The 17,816-nt window shown below is 43.2% G+C and overlaps 1 protein-coding gene across 3 annotated transcripts in view; it reads right to left on the bottom strand.

The window, feature by feature from the left end:
- Nucleotides 1-17,816, bottom strand: part of PDE10A (phosphodiesterase 10A) — a 470,871-nt gene that overhangs the window by 286,414 nt on the left and 166,641 nt on the right. The gene's annotated exons all lie outside the window — the stretch shown is intronic.

Raw genomic sequence — 17,816 nt, 5'->3', positions numbered from 1 at the left:
TTTGGTTCAGGCAGGGGGAATATTTACACAGAAGCCAGCACTGTAACCAGTGATGGCGATGGCAGCACGCAGAGCCCCCAGAGCGGGAAAGCAGCCCTCACCTAATCTGTCCGGAGAGCTCAATCCTCACTTTCATGACAGACATTCAATAGCTGATCTAAAAACAAAGAAATCATCAAGAAATAGCAATATATTATTTAGAAAAGGGAAATAGATACCTAAAAGCAGAAAGAAGAGGCTTAGAAGTGGTTGTATCTTGGTAGCAGGACCGAGACGGGGGGATAGGGGGGTGAAGGATGCTTCACTGTTTTGTTCTAAGCTTGTTAACAATGTTTGATTGTTTTTTTAAAAAAAAATGCCCACATATACTTTGGGGTGATGTTCAGACTTCTGTATTCTTTTCAGAATGTCAGTGTGCCCACAGTGAAGGTCACCACTGGCTCACGGGTGCTGCCATATGCAATTAGGAAGAGGACCCCTTGTATGCAGCAGGAGCAGACCCAGGCCAGCACGCGTGGTTTACAGAGGACAGCATGGACTGGATTTCAGCCCTACTTGCCTCTTTAACCTGAGCAACAGGCACGGAGCAAACAGGAAACCACACAGCACCACTGGTCTAAGAAGGAAGCACAAGGGTGCCAACAGCATCCAAAAAGAAACAGAAAACGGGACGAAGAAAATCCTACCTGAAATTCCCCTACGATCAAGTCTCAGCTCATCAGGTGTCCTATGAGGCATTTTCAAACCTCTGGTTTGAAAGTGAATACCAATAATAAACAATACATGGTGGCTGAAATCAACACCAATCAATGGAACACCCTGGGAAGTGTGTTTGGGTAACAAGGATTTGGCTGACCTAGATCCACCGTCATCCTCGTGAAGAAAAGCGTGGCTGGGCATTCTTGGTCTTTAGCTGAGTATGACCCGATGATGTCATGTGACTGCTACGAGGCCAGGAGCTGTAATGCAATTTTGGGGTGAATTAATGAAGGTCCAGTCATAAGAAATGGGAGATAGTCTCAGCACCCTCTGCTCTGGTCAGGCCACGTATGCCGTGTTGTTCTCAGTTCCCAGGTGTAAGGAGGCTAGTGACTGTTCACGCAGAATCTTTAACGTGGCAAAAACCAACCAACCAGAGAGTTTGAATGGTTGTATGTAACTAGTATTAGAAATTAGAACGTCATAAGGAACAGTAATATATTAGACTTTTTTTAATGCACAGGATTAAAAAAGTTAAATGGGAAGAGAGACTGACTCATTATAAAGAAGGAGTTTGTAATTCAAATTGAGCCATTGAAAAATAAAATGTATTGCCTCACTATTGGGATTAGAATTGGCCCCTGAGGGTGGGACAGGAGGGCAAAGTTATAAGGGATTTCATGTCCTGGCAACCCCAGCTTCCCTGTATGAAGGGTTTATGATTTTCAGCACTTCCCCTAAACCTTAAGCTAGGAAAGTATACTTCAATAATATTTGATTTGGGTGTTTGGTAAAGAATGATTTCATCCCCAATCCAATTCATTACTTCTTAGCTTGAAAACACGATGAAGCATCCAGATGTATGATACTTTGAATATGAATTAAGATCCAAGAGAATTTCCTAAGAAGGATGGGACTCTTGAACTCCCCAACTGCTCTAGAGAGCCATTCTGTTGTTCTTATTTCCTATCTGTATTCTAAGTACCACTTACAGACTCTGACATCATAAGTGGTTCCAGATTCCATCAGTGGTGCACAATGAATTAAAAAGCAATAGAATCCAGATGCTTTTTCTGGTAAACAGTTCCTTTGTAAGAAAAGTAAACAGAACAGGAAGGACAGTAGTGGACTTCCCCTAAGACATGCATTCAGGTAAGAGGGAAGTCTCTGCCTTTGTACCCAGTTAGCTCGCAATTCCCATTAGCAGATTCATTGGTCTGCAAACACCATCTCATATATTTTTGCACGTCTTCTTCTAAATGATTCATTGATTGTAATGTTTTAAGTGACACAGTAAATATAGCCTACAAAAAATACTAATATATAAATTAAGAGAAGCTAAGGCTGTAATAAAATTCCTAAAGCTGCTAAAAATTTCCTCTGAGAACTACTTATGACTATCTTGCCACAGCTATAAATTGTTGTTGAAATTATAGACTTCATGGCATTACACTACATTCTAATCCTAGGGATTTCAAGGTGATTTCTTATATGGGTGTGAACCCATGAATTTGTGTGTTTAATCAAATGTGTATTTCCCCCCAATTTTTGGAGTAGTACAGAATTATTTACATGATTATGTCAGATAGTGACACCTAATTAATCTCATCTTGATGTCAGATAAACTTTATGGAAATCTCTTTCCCAGGCATGCCCAGTGCTATGGTGTAAAGCAAATATCATGGGCTTACATTGCTCCTTCACCATTATCTGTGGAAAAGCAGAGGTAACTCCCTCTAACCTAATCCTGCTCCATCTGTATACAACTATAACACAAGGGTTAGAAGGTTCATTTTAACTTACATTCAGGCCAGCACAATGCCAGGTAAAGTCAGATTTTGTGCAGTCTAGTATATGTAAAATTCAGAGGTTTCACTTCTACTGAGCATTCAGAAAAACCAGAGTTAACGTCATGTCACACCTTTGCAGGTAAAACAACACAGCCTACTGATCGAATGAATTCTTTTACAAAACTTGATCCCAAATAAATTAATGTATATTATGCACCCAGAAGCTTAATTGGAACAGCACTTGTGTTTGAATTCAGCATAATGATTCATTGTAACCAAAGTGCGACCTCGCCTCTGGGCACCCTCTGCTTTGGCTAAGACAGCTAATGATTAGGCCTCGTCCTCCGATTTCTGGTTCGCTAGGATCCCCCTGGGGCACGAGATAACACAACCAACCACGTCACAGCAGACGGGGTGAGAGGCACAGCCACAGTGGCCTGGCGGGTCCAAGGAGGTGTGTCTGGCATGGCGATTACCTTTCTGAGCTTCAGCAGGACAATCCTGATTACTTCTTGTTTGGCCACAGCCCACTCTCCCCTTGCTTCTCTCTCCTTCGTTCTCAGTAGACAGGGGAGCTTTTTGCTCTCTAGTCTATAAGGATCTCCGAGTCCTTTATATTTATGAAGTGACATGTCCACACAAACAGTGCACTTTCACTATTTGTGACACTTTCACTGTCTTCTTTCCCACGCAATTGCTCATAGCAGCTAAGGGATTTGCTCCGACGCACAGGCTGTGATCCCAAGTCCTGGCGGTTGTGCCCCAAAGCCCGCAGCAGGTCCTGTGAACTCCGAATCTCACGGGCATCAAAGCAGAGAAGATTTTGCTATAGCCGCTAACTGTTCTGTACTTTAAAGTCTGTATTTTAGAAACAGCAGGGAAATCAATAGCCCCTAGCCTTTCCCAGAGAAGTGAGGTAGGACATGACTTGTAATGAGCTCATTTTGAGCTCTGTTTACAACACAGAGAGATGCTCTTTCTGATTACCTGCTTCCAATTTGTTCCTTAAACATTTTTAAGCCAATTCTGAAGGTAGGCAACCAATAAGGAATTGAACCGAGGTTTGGTTATCTCTTTATTTTCTCTTGGAGGTCACTGTGTGAATTTTATTCAAATAATATACAATCCCTCTGAGAGATACCAAAAAAAAAAAAAAAAAAAAAGAACGAACTTCACTGAGAAGTCATGTCATGAATTATGTAAACGATGCCAGAAGCAAGACTACCCGGGTTTCTCAGTACACGCTGCGGGTTCACATCGGTAGCATGCAGTCCATCAAAAGGAAGATAAAGGGCGGAATATTAGTCAGCAAACCACTGCACAGAAGTCTCCTTTGTGTGTGTGCATACACAGAGCTTCTCACTGTGGACACTGATTGCTCAGAGACTTGGCCATCAAGTCCCCTTGGAACCTGGGGACTTTATGTAAGCTCACTGAATTATGATGTCGGAGTTGAGAAAGACAGAAGTCACATAGTCTCATCTCCCAAGAGATCATATTTTTCATGTATAAAATGAGGTTGTGAAATCTTTCCAGCTCTCCTCAGGGAGAGCTGGAGACTAAGAGTGCCACAGATGTCAAAGCGTGGTAAGAAACTGAGGAGAACTATCCAAATACAAAGTTAACTTATTACTCCTATTGCCAGCATTCTGACAGAGCAGTAGGTAAATAGCTAGACTGTTAGAAAAAGGCTAAAATCAGGCTGGCTGTCTCGTCAGTGCTCACCTGAAAAGAGCAGCGTTTCTTTTTGATATCCTCGTGAGATCCATCTAGCCTTTGAACAGGTCAACTCTACTTTCAAAGTTTCTCTTATCACACCTACTGGCCACACCTACTTATCATTCCTCTACGATCTGCTCACCAGGTAATTAAGGGAAGCTTGCTCAAATCTCCACATTTACTGGGAAATGGTTATCACCAAATGAGGCTGACTTCTATTACCAATAATTAGGTAGAAGGAAATACAGAGTGAAAATCATAAGATGCAGTCAAGAGGTTTCACTTTTGAAAGCCAGGGGGCTGCTGATCTTCACGAGACAAGCTCCATTCCGGGCCGTCTTTCTCACTCCAGCAGACCCAGGCTCCCTCTCCAGGGACGCAGAGCACCCAGACAGCATAAGTTGTTCGTTGAAGATCATTTCCTGGCGGTGAGTCATCTTGTGCATTTGTGAGACCTGTGCAGTCAGACGGGAGGCCCTGGTGACAGTGTACCTGAAAGGTCATGGCTGTTTGTTGACTCTCATTCTCGGCGGCGGCGGCGGCACTGCCTTTTGCGCTTACTAGAAAAATCAGCCATTTTACTTACCCCTCCCTTGCAGTGTTTGACACATGGAGGGCTTCGCTGCCTCCATCTTTCGCCTCCCTCGCTCTTCTGCTGCTTACCAAAACGCCACAGTCTTTCTGCAACTATGACCACCCAGGTGTGTGCAGTTTGTCGTTTCCAGCTCCGTGTCATCATCTGTAAACACTCAATGGGACAGTTTCTTTATCTGTCAGGTGGAAGGAGCTGGCTCTGAGACTTTGAAGGATCCTGTCCATTTGGTCAGGCCACAGACGTTGAGTTAAATCAGCGTAGCCCGTTTTCTTCAGAAGCTTACACTCACTGCTAAGAGAATACGGTCTTACATATAATAGCTCTATTTTGACTTGTTTTAATATAGGCAGGGACATAACATATTGTATTATTGTGTGCATGCCAGGTAGGAAAAGGAAGAACCAAGGAGTCACACAGTTATAAAGGATAAAGTTCCAGGGTTTCAAAGAGCGAGAGGCACCTCATTGGGCCAGAAGGGGGCCTTCCTGCAGCATCCCAGCTCTCGGAGCAGGTGGGGGGCAGGGGGAGCCAAGAATACTGGAACTCCCGAAGTTCTCCATTCTCTGAAGCCGGCAAATACATACATTGGGAAATGTTTTGTAGAACTGAAAAACACTATAACCTTGGGGAACATACACTGAGGAAGCATTAATTTTTCCCCCTTAGTTAAAAGAATTATACTCAGCAATTAAATATAAATTTTCAAAATTTTATATTAGTCACAAACAGCCGCTCCTACAGTTAAGAAAAATAAATGATGAGCCAGATGATATACCTCAAGCAATGAATGTCAGCAAAAACTGCAAGAGGTGATTCGGGGCTGAGTATGAAGGGAAAGGGGAGGGAGGTGGGTTGCGCGTGTTCAATGGTTCCCAGTTGGGGTGGCGTCTGGGTCAGTCACCGGGGCCTCTTCTTTGTGAGAGTGGGAGGTCTGACCCACACAGCCTGGAGAAGCCACGTCCCCGGGCAGGCCCGTCTTTGCTGCCATCAGGGCATAGGCAACACAAGATGCCCTTGCTGTGTTGAACACGCAGGACAATATTCTACAGAACAATTGCCAGTAAAGGAAAACGCTGACACTTCCTTTGGAAACTTCTTTACCTCATTCCTGACCAAACGCGAGATGACAGAGAAGCCCACGTGTGCTAGCTCTCCAAACCAACGAAACAGAAAACACCCCCAAGCCAGACAAATGAGCTAGTCTAGAGGGCATGACATGTGAGCGCACGCCCTGTCACCGTGTCACTAGGTAGCCCCAATGAAGAGGGTTCTTCTGTAGGCCCCAGGGGAGCGTGGTGGCCGCATTCCCGCCCTGCCTCCTCGGGCAGGGCCAGAACCTGTGGCCTGTGTGCGCCCCCGGCAGGAAACGTTTCCTAGCTGTGTAGACCGTACACCAGACCGCACACCACTGGGGCCAAGCTGAGGCCTGACTTCAGACAGAAGCATTGACATGAGCTGAATGATTAATACAGAGCAGGGGCCAGGAGGCCCGAGACTGTTTTCCTCCCCAGAATCATATACTGAAGCTGTAGGAAACTTGACATAACTCGGCGTCATGATTCTCACTCAGGAGCTTACATCAGAGGTCAGCATACAGAGGTCGTCTGAGGGACCAGGCCCCCACCCTGTGGACCTGGGGAACCCCTGCTTGCAAAGGCGAGGGGTCTGCCCAGGGCGACAGGGAATGCAAAGCACTGCGCTCGATGTCTAGTCCTCTGTCCTTCTCGCTTGTAGAGAGTTCCAGGTCCAGGAAAGGATCTCTAACAGAACTCTGATCCTCTCCGCAGGGGCCTGGGAGTGTCTCTGGAGTGGGCCAGCTCACCGGTTATTTTCCTAAGGCTGGAGCCACAGTGGGACACGCAAGAATTCAAAACGTCTATGGAAATTGGGAGGAGTGGCTAGGAGGAAATGGCCAGAAGGTCAGAAATGACATAAAAGAAGTGAATAAATGTGCTTTCTTGTCCAATCACTTGCTCCATTGCAAGGAAAAAATCCTACCATGTTTGTTTACTTAATGAAACGTAACTTGAATAATCCACGTTTCCAAAGGAAAATGAAGACATTGTATTTTGTCCAGCTGCTTTTCATCTCACACTGCAGAAAAGACCAAAAAATTCAAAGCTGCTTTGTAAGCTTGCAAAAACGAGATGGGGGGAAGGAAAAAGAGAAAGGGATGATTATTATTTTTTTCCCCAGACAGACAGCTAGGTCTTGGTCTTCAGCAAAAAACAACGCAGACATCCAACCAACTGTTCAAGGAACCCCCACGCCCACTACACAGACAGTGGCCAGAGGGCGTACCTGATGATACGGGGCTCGGCAGGGATTTAGCTGTGTGTGATTCCCCCTGGTGCCCGGCATGGAAAATAAATTTCTGGAACACCAGGTGGCCCTTCCACCGTGGTTCCCGTCAGAGCCAACGTCATCAGGATGCTCATTTTATTGAACTACTCTCTTGTGCCCCTTCAGAACAGCTTCCGAAGCCAAACAAGAACCACGAGCCTTCACCACCGTGGGGGAGAAGAGGGCACCAGTGTAAGCCGGTCCACAACACCGGAGTCACCCCCTCACTCAGGAGGGACTTGTGGGTGCAAGACTGGCCCAACAGACACATCAGCTTTTCTGCTTCCACAAGGAGCTTGCCAGAAATAATACAGATGGTGAGGAACGTGATGGATTGAAAACAAGGATCCGTTCACAATGCCCATGTGACAATTTTTACCATGCAAAACACCGCCCCTCACGATGGGGGTACTGGAAGAGTGGGGATGGTGAAAAAGAGGGATGTCGTGGTGATAACATTTTTAGGCAAAAATGCATTTTTAAGCCATGTGATGGGTAGGTAAGATCCATGAATGTGTAGACAGCCTGAAAGCAGATGTAGAGAATGGTGGCCTACTCCTCAGAGATACTACATGCCACATCCACAGGCACTGACGTCCCCTAATAAAATTTAAACCACTTCCTGGGCCAAATATAACATATCCACAGGGCATGAGGTGGCCCCCAGGTCCTTAGTTTTTTACACCCTGCTTTCTTTATTAGCTAATTTATATTAGGTAAGAGTTATATACATTTAATAAAAAGAGAAAGAATTGTCATTTGGAATGAATCTAATTAAGGAATTATTTAATTAATTCTTAATTAATCCCTAATTAAATGGGATTTCCTAATTAGGAGGAAATGGATATATTTAAAGTTTCCAGTGAAAATTCCATTTCAGTGAAATTGAATGTCAACCTTTTTCAGATGGAAAATCCCTAAAATATGGCAAAGTTTTTTCATCCTGATTTTATTCTCTCACTTACAGACATGAAGAGATGAAAGAAAACATCAGAATATTTGGATAAATTGTTTTCTCAGATATGGAGAGTTGGAAATCTATTTTTTTAAAGGATTGTGTTGGAAGATACATAAAGGCAATAATAAAACAATAATGACCACCTGCTCATATCACTGAGAGCAGTCACCCCAAAACTCAGCCTACTTGGGAGCTCCCATGGGTAACCAGGGGGCCCAGACACCCAGATCTAAGGGTCTTGGTATCCTTCAGGGTCTTAATAAACCTTTGACTTAGATATTTAAAACCATACGCTGGGCAAGGCCTGCAGTGATGGCTTCGGAGCTGACCTTCTGTAAGAGGAGAGCAAGTTTGAAGGTCCTCGTCTCTCCTCTCAACTAATCGTGCCTGCTGTGGATTATTAGGGGACCACAAGCCCAGGAGATTTTAAAGGGCAAACCACACTAGCTTCAGAGCTCTGGGTAACATCACAAGCCGGAGAAAGTAGGACAATTTCTGTTGTCCCCTAGAAGAATGATTTACACAGCCGAGCTGTCTTTTGAAGGCAACTAATAGACTTGAAAGTCATATATGTAGGCATAGTTTCAATAAATGTCACCTGTGAAAAAAATCACTAGAAGACGCACCACAATGAAAAGATAACAAAACATGAAACCCACCCCAAACTAGGTAAACAGATCAGGGAACCCTGAGACCAAGTAAACAGAATTGAGTGAAAACCACCCCTTCCCAGTATTTCCACATCCGTCTTCTCATTTCTACTGCAGTATCCCACTTATTCTACAAAGCCGAACTCAAAAGACACCTTGTTTTCCGAAGTCTTTCCATATTCCCAGGTCCCCATGTCAGGTAAACCACTCTTCTCGGCTCAGGGTTTTCTGCACCATCCTGAACTATACGTATAGCACACATACCAACATGTGAGCAAATGTGTGATTTACAGAGATGACACCAATGAAGAACCCCTGTCCCCATGCCAGCTATAGGACAAATGCCACCACACCCCAGATGCTGCTAGAGTCCCCTCACAGTGTCCCCCTGCTCCCAGGGGTCCTGGAGACATGACAGAGAACATGAGGGGCAAACCCACCTCCTGCAGAGACAGTAAAGACATACAGGAGTAAGTGGGTGACAGGGTGGTAAGTGCGACAAAGGTCGGCCACGTAGAGAGGGACCTGCAGTGTCAGTGGGGGTCAGGAGCCTCCTGCCAACGGGCATTTGGACAGAGACACAAGGGAATGAATGAAGGAGCGGTGTGCACAGCTGGAGAGGGGCCTCGGGCACTGGCCTCGGGCATAAGGCTCGGAAGCAGGAGTTCGCTGGGCGTGTGGGAGGAATGGTGTCTACCAGCGTGGCTGGAGGGCAGTCAGCAGGGAAAGAAGGACTCAGGTGAGTAACCGGAGTAGTGGGAGAATGAACGAGCTGTTGTCCATCTATGTCAATTATGGAGAGAAAAACTAAGAGTCACTTTAAAACGGCAAACCAATAAAATGCCAGGCAGGGTCATCACGTGTGTCTTAGGGGATGTGTCTTTAAGCTCTAGCCAGCAGTAAAAGACCCATCCTCTACAACCAAAACTTCCAGTTTGAACCCTAACTCTACCACTTCAATAGGGTAGCCGTGGGTGAATTATTGAAGCTCTCTTTGCCTCAGTTTCCTTATTTGCAATATGGAGACTGCACAGTGTTACTGTGAGGGTTGTATGAGTTCAGGCATTAAAACACTTAGCACCATGCCTATGACGGAGCAGGTCCTCAAAAAGAGTGAGCTGCCATTTTTCCAGTAAGTGAGAGCTGCAGAAAACTTAGTATTTTGTCTTATGTTTTCACCTGGTATCAAGGGTCAATGTAAGAAGCGGCCAAATAAGACTTGTCTACATACTGGGTAAAACTGCTATGGAAGACCTGCCCATGGTTTTCAGAATCTCTATGTGAAACTCATGAGGTTCACTTTTCGGGATTTAGTTTTGGCAGAGAATGTTAGCTTCTTCTATGAGTAAATTAGAGCTACTTGAGCCCTAGTGCAAGGCAGACCACATGCTAAGGACCCTTTCCTTTGTATGAATTAACTCGTCCTGTTCTCTTTCTGCTGCGGCTTCAGGAAACAGGAAGGTAAAGACTCAGCTGCAGCAACTGGAGTCGCTTTCCGACAGCCACCTTATTTGGGGCCTCCACCACTCCCCACAAACACCCCTGGGCCCTTCTTTACTATAAAGCTTTCCTTGTGGTTGAAGCCAACTCCATATGGTGCCCTGGCAGTCTTTCCTATGTGGAAAGCTCTTACAGGACTCTGTTCTTCTTTGAGCTCTCCCACCCCTGGTTCCCAATGACAGCTCTTTCGGATGCCACTTGCCTGTCTGGATGACGAACTGCCACCTGCTCCAAATTCCAAAGGCCCTCACTGTCAGGAATGGCAGCATGGTTCCAGAAGTGGCGTGCCCTTACATGCCCAGCACATTGCCAGCCAGTGTTACAGGTACACTGGCTTCTTTTCTGCTACAGTTATCCTAGGGATGGAGCCCTGTTCTCACCCTGCTGAAAACCCCACTGGCCATTAAGACCTGAGGTAGCAAATATAATCAAGCAAGGAGCTTGATTACAGCTCGTCCTTAAAGAACATTCGGGATGGTGATTTATTTTCTTCTATATCATGTTAGGTGAGAAACAGCTACCTTGGGCTGGAAAAAAGGGGGACAGATTCTGCCTGTTTCTAGTTGCACTGGGGTGAATTTATTTATGGTTTAATCTGATCTTTGGTTTTCAGCATTCTCACAGTTGGGCTACCGGGTCCTTATTTCCCATGATACACTTTTCTGCTAAAACCCTGGTTTGCTCGGCATGCAAAGGTGTTGTCAGGATAAACGGCATTGTCTATAAAGTGCTTGGAGTTCTCTGAAGAAAAAGCATGGTAGAAGAACAGAACATTAACACGTTATTATTCTCATAAAGAGTGGGTGGAATTACAAAGAGAAATCTTGTCAAAGATGTAAGGAAACTTAAAAGTCTGAGACTTTAAAAGGCTGAGATTATTAAAACACCCAGTTGTTTGACAGGAGAAAATTAAACTGTTCTCTTGTCTCAAAAGATATAATGTCACTTTCTCTTTACTTACTGTACCCCACAATCACTCTTCCTGCAAACTTTCACTGAAGTCAAGAAAGTTCCATATATGAAAGATGATTGTTCAAGTGCACCAGAAAAAGAAACTCTTGTCCAGGAGGAAAAGGAAACTGGTTTTTCATCACTAGCAGCACCTCCAGTCATCGGAAGACGTGGGATCTGAAAGGGAACAGCCTGTGTCCCGGCAATTGCTCACTTGTGTTCGTGGATGTGGCATGAGGTGGTGGGTCTGTGCAAGTTGGGGAGATGGACCAGGATAGCAGCTCAAAACTGAGGCCTTGCCTTTCTCCACCCCCTGGAGAAAGGAAGCTACAGGGTCATCATCTGGGAAAGAGATGCGAGGACCACATGTCCCTGTTCTCTTCATGAAAAGAAAGATGCCTGCAACGTAAAAATGTGACACCTGCCCCATCTGGAGGGACACTTCTGTCACCTAAGCCAGTTTCCTTCTCACTGAAAAAGATGTCAAAGTGAAAATGACCAAATAAGAGGGGAAAGACACACAGATTGGCACTCCCCAAAGAGCTGAAGCTAGAATAAGAAAAACCTACGGTTCTGTTTGAAATTCTCAGACGAAGGGGTACAGAAGCACAATCGAAGAGCAGAACGTTGGGAAGAAAGGGGCAGACAGACTGAAGAACCAAATACCAACTTCTAGAAATGGAAATACGGTCAGGGAACCTAAAAGAGAAACAAACAGCATATCGGACGACGTAAATGAGAGAGAACGTGGGAAATGGAACTGGAAGGCAGAGCTCAGGACTCCCTAGAACCCAGCTGAAGAGCTGGGGCACAGGATGGGGGCAGGAGAGTTAGGGGCGCAGGAAGACTGGGTCTGCTCAGTCCTAGTGGGGGCTCCAGGAGGAGAGAGGGCACAGAGCAGCAGCCAGCAGATCATGGGTATGGGTCCTCCAGACTGTTCAAACACAAGAACCCATCTTCACGAAATACACGAGGCCTGAGTAGGAGGGAGATCCACACACGTGAATCCTAAGCCAGGCGGGGTCTTCCAGAGAAACAGGCCTGGTGTGCATACGAGATCTAACAATTGAGTTCACAACTCATCCTAGAAAAAATGCTCCATACCTCATCACTAAATGTCACCACGGTCACCTTCAAAGTACTCCCCTTGGGAAGCTATGCACCAATGCCAGCATCTAGTCCATCCTTCAAAGCAATTTTGGAACTTTCTGGAATGGCCATTAGAGCTGTCGTCATATTACCCTTGATGTCCTGAATGTCATCAAAATGTCTTCCTTTCAATATTTCCTTTATCTTCAGGTAAAGAAAGAAGTCACTGGGGGCCAGATCAGGTGAGTAGGGAGGGTGTTCCAATACAGTTATTTGTTTTCTGGCTAAAAACTCCCTCATAGACAGTGCCCTGTGAGCTGGTGCATTGTCGTGATGCAAGAGCCATGAGTTGTTGGGAAAAAGTTCAGGTCGTCTAACTTTTTCATGCAGCCTTTTCAGCACTTCCAAATAGAAAACTTTGTTGTTTGTCCAGTTGGTACAAATTCATAATGAAAAATCCCTCTGATACCAAAAAAAAGGTTAGCCACATTGTTGCAACCAATTCACCGAACTTAATTGTCAGACCTCATACACATACAAATATACACAGATTTACTCCAAGAAATCGGCTCATGTGGTCACGGAGACTGGCAAGCCCAGAGCCTGCAGAAACTGTGTCCCAGTTGGAGTACAGAGCCAGAAGCTGTGGCACGACCAGGCATAGGACATGCCAGCTCCAAGGCCACTGGCAGGAACATTTTCTCCTCCTTGCAGGAGGGTCAGTGTTTTGTTCTTGTCAAGTCTTCAGTGCATTGCGAGAGGCAGCCCCCCTGCCCCCCCGCCTCCCCCCATACCCATTAGTCATGTCTCTAGGGCCAAAGCCAGCGGCCCTCACCCAGCAACACCACTGCACCCTGCCTCTGGCTGCTGACAAGTATTTGTAAACTTACTTATGGGAAACTAGAACCAATGTATCTAACAATGGTGGCCAACTCAGCCCAGATTTACATCTCAGATCAGCAGGACAGTCCCCAGCGCAGGTCCTCGTGTAGATGACGGGCTCCTAGCTATCCTTCTCCCTGACACACACACCATGAGCCACTGCTGAAGGGCGGGCTTACCTTCCTAGAAAATTGAAACTTAGCAATTATCTGCTTGTGTCAAGTGAGAATAAACTGGATGGGTTTAATGTGAGTTTCCAGCACTTACAGGGAACTGTTCAATTAATGCCTGTCCTGATGTCCCCTTGTCTTCTTATAGAGGAAAGCAGCATTGCTAGTAAGTTGTTTCGGAACCTGGTAAAGAGTCTGTATCTTAGGTGGCACTCATTACTAGAGTAAGGAGTCACGCATTCATTAATGAATAGTTACTGTACCTATATGTATAATTACTATTCTAGACACTAGGGATAAAGTCCCTGATATTCTAGTGGACCTGTTATACAAATATTCCCAGATATGAGGTGTGATCAACAAATGCGGTGAATGTTTAAATTTAAAAAAATTATTACAGTAAAAGACACATTGCCATTAAGCCCCCTTAAAATACTCCCCCTCTCTTCAAACACACATATCCCATCGTTCTTGCCACTTTCTGAAGCAGATCTGGAAGTCCTCTTTCATGAGTGTCTTTACTTCATCCTCTATCATGACAATGCTCCATGTCACACATCCCTTCTGGTATACGGCAATTTCTGTCAAATAAAAACATGATGGTGTGTCCTCACCCACCTTATTCATTGGATCAGGTGCTGTGTGACTTCTGGCTCTTCCCCCAAATCAGAATGATTCAAGTCGAGGCAGCCACAACAGCGCAACTAAAGACACTCACAAAAGAGGACTTCCAGAACTGCTTCAGAAAGTGGCAAGAAGGATGGGAAGAGTCTGTTCGAAGCGAGGGGGAGTATTTTGAGGGGGATTAATGACAATGTGTGTTTTACTGTAATAATTTCTTTTTTATTTAAACATTCACCATATTGTTTGATCACACCTTGTATGTCACTTTTTTTGCAATAATTTGAGCCAGACAGAAGAGTTACATGGGGAAACAGTAATCAAAGGTTTGATTGTGACTTTTCCATAGTGATTTGTCACCCCCCCATACTACCTTTAAGAATTCCGAGTAATCTATTTGAAAGGGGTAGTTTTCACAATGGTTTTTAAGTCCCACTGGGAAAATGGCAGAAATAAACATAAGACACTAGATCCACTACATATTTCTGAAATAATCCATATTTATAAGTAGTAATGTCTACAGCATAAGGAATTTTAAATTTGTCCAGTTCTTACAGAGGAAACACCTTGGAGCAGATGGGGCAGGAAAGCTTGCATTTTCATGTCTGCAATAATTAAGAATCACATAGTAAAGACTGAGCCAGTTTTTAGACATTTTAAAAACATTTTAGTAAATTGATACATTATTTCCTTAATTTTAATTTTAGTCTTCCTAATATTTCACCGAGCTGATCTATCATTATTTGCTTAAGACTTTCCATAATATTTAATTTTAAGTTATGTTGCAGTTTGTTTATATTACTTGTGATGTCAATAATACTGACAGTAATATCTCTTTGAGACAAGGTCTTATACATATTTGTGAAATGAAAAAGGCACTACATCCTAAATTTTGTACAAGTTTGAAAGTAAAATTTAACTTTTTTCTTAAGTTTCAACTCAAATTTCATTGAGAGTCATTATCTTGCTTATGGTGGCTACTCATGGGTCCCACAAAAGACCTCAGTGTGTTTGAATGTAAGGTGTTGGGGACTGCTGGGGATGCTATGTGACATATAGCCACCATACCATCTTATGAAAAAAAATTCTGAAACATCTCTGGCCCAGGGTTTGAATAAAGGACTGCAGATCATTATTGTCTTGTTAATATTCTGAGTTATTTGTTTTGGGTAAGTTTCTAGTAGTGAGATTTCTGATCTACAGGGTGTATGTGTTTTTGTTTAAAAGTATTATTCTGGTTTACAATGTCACTAGTAATTTGTCAGGATACCTATTTCCTTGCAACCTCTCTAGCACTCCATTTCATTTAAAAAATAATTTTCATTAGTTTAAACAGGATTAAAATGGTAGCTCCTTGGTGCTTCCATTTGCTTTTATTTAGATACTAGGTAGTTTAATCATTTTTCAAACGATGAGTTCAGTAAAAATCATCTCTTGACATTGCACTCAGAGCTGTGGGAAAGTTCATGTCACAGTTTCTTTACGGAAGTGTCTTTGAATATTCTTCACATATTTGCACACAGTCTTTAATCACTTTTAGCAACTTGTATGATGTGTTTGTTATAAGCACTACCCTTGCCCATCGCAATTATCAAAAATATTTTCCCACGACTTTTTGGAACTCTTGGTCACATTTCAGTTGTATTGGTTTCCATGGTACAAAGTTCAGGTCTCGGCTTTTACTTTGTAATTCCCTAAGTGCTTCGATTATTAGAAAATTATCAGTTTGAATAGTTAACTTATATCCTTTCAAAACTTATAAAAATAGTATCTTTACTTTTTTCTTGACTTAAAAATAGATCAACTCCTGACCCAGATATGGTCAGAAGAGTTCATCCCCAGTAAACCACTACTTCGTTATAAATGTGTTTAATTCATAATGTAAAATTTAGTCAAATATCAAAACTCAGACTTGGTTTACTGACTACAACCAACATTGATCTCACATTTCTCTAATTCCTTCTACAAAGCTGGTCACGACTCGGAGCTCATGCCACACGTTATTACATATAATCCTCTTTGCCGTCCCTTCGGCCCAGACTGGCGTAAGCTAAGGGACGTTCTCGCGTGTGTAATGCTTCCTGACTTAGTGATTGTTACATGCCTCTTGGCTCTAAGGGGCAGGAAAGACATGTTAGAACTGATTCTTGCACTCAAGTATTTTGCAATTTCCTTAGGAGGCCGGGAAACACGGAAATCCCGGGCAGAAATGAGGGATCCAGACTCCCCACGTCTGGTTAAGAGAAGGGTAAGAATACAGTAAGGCTACTACATCGGTGATTTGCCTCAGATTCACTTTCTAAATATTATTTTTCACACTTGTTTTTTAAACACCCAGTAAAACAGGCCAGGATAAAAATAACTGAAGAAGAAACTGGGACCTTAGGAAGTAAATGCAAGAACATTAAATTAAACCAGCACCCACAATACAAAACTATTTGCTACAGTTTCTAGGAAGGTGGCTAGGGGACCAGCACACATATGAGCTTCCTGGCAAACGAGGCTGGAGGGAATCGTACACCGAACTCAGAGTGTGCACGTGACCACAGAAACAGCACCACTTAGAAGAAAACGAAGAGACCTGAACACTTGTGCTCGAAACTCAAACTTCTGCTCAGCACTTCCCCAAAATACACAGAATGTAAGCTCCTCTCAACACAAGGTAATCACACAACACAAGAATGCAATCCGGAAAAGAAATGTTACGAGGAACAAAGCTATGTGGGGGCCCAAAAGTCAAATTTCTGAGCATTTAGCTTGATTGCAGGATATTTAGAACAGTCAGTATGTTGAGAATAACTGTGCATAAGAACCGAGGCATGATGTTGACTGCATGAAGTCATTATTAAAAATTAGATTTCTAACTGAAAAATAAAGCAGTGAAAGAAATTTGCTGAATACCTTCTTGCATCCGTAAGATGCTCAGAGGCTTTTCTCCTTTAATAGACTGAGTGGTAGGTTGCACCAACTACTAGTCTAGTGTTAAACTGTCCAAGCAATGTGGTCATGATTTTTAACATAGTCACTCAGATTCAATTTGCTAAGTTTTCTCAGAATTACTGCTTATATTTTCATAAGAGGGGTTGGCTTACACTTTTTTTATGTCTTTGTCTAGCATTTTATTTAATATCAGGAATGTCACAGATATCTACCACCACTATCAATATTTAATATAGAACTAGAGATGAGCAAAAGAAATCACTTGAATTATTGGAAAGGAAGATATAAAATTGTCATACTTACAGATAACATTACTAACTACACAGAACCCAAGGAAACATAAAGACAGATTGTTAAAATGAATTCAACTTTGTTGGATTAAAAAAACCAACTGCCTCCTGATAGCTAATAACAGCCATTTAGAAAATGAAGTTCAAATAACACGCTGTTTTGATAACAACTGCAACTATCGAGCAGCTGGTTCTAAATCTAATAAAAGGTGTTGTCTTTAAACAGAAAATTCTGATCACATCATTGAAAAACTTTTTCAAAAGATCTAAATATACGGAGTATTATAATACAATATTCATGAGACGGGAAAGCTCATTATTATAAAGACATCAATTCTTCTTCCCAAATTAATCTGAAAGTTCTAGGCAATTCCAGCTTGATTCTCAACAGGGTCTTTCTAATAAGGTGACTCCAAAATTACTGTGAAAGAGCAAAGGGCCAAAAACAACCAAGACCATATTGAGGAAGAAAAGTTGGGGGTCACCTGCCCTACCAGACATCAAAATTTATTTCAATCTGTGGGGAAAAAACAATAAGATAACTGTAAAAATGACAAATAAGCCAATGGAAAAAGAGACAGGACCTAAAAACAGACTCATACATTGATGGAAATTAAAA

The sequence above is a fragment of the Rhinolophus hipposideros genome (assembly GCF_964194185.1).
Source record: "Rhinolophus hipposideros genome assembly, chromosome: 3".
Lineage (NCBI taxonomy): Eukaryota > Metazoa > Chordata > Mammalia > Chiroptera > Rhinolophidae > Rhinolophus > Rhinolophus hipposideros.
This window is presented reverse-complemented; position numbering and strand designations above follow the sequence as displayed.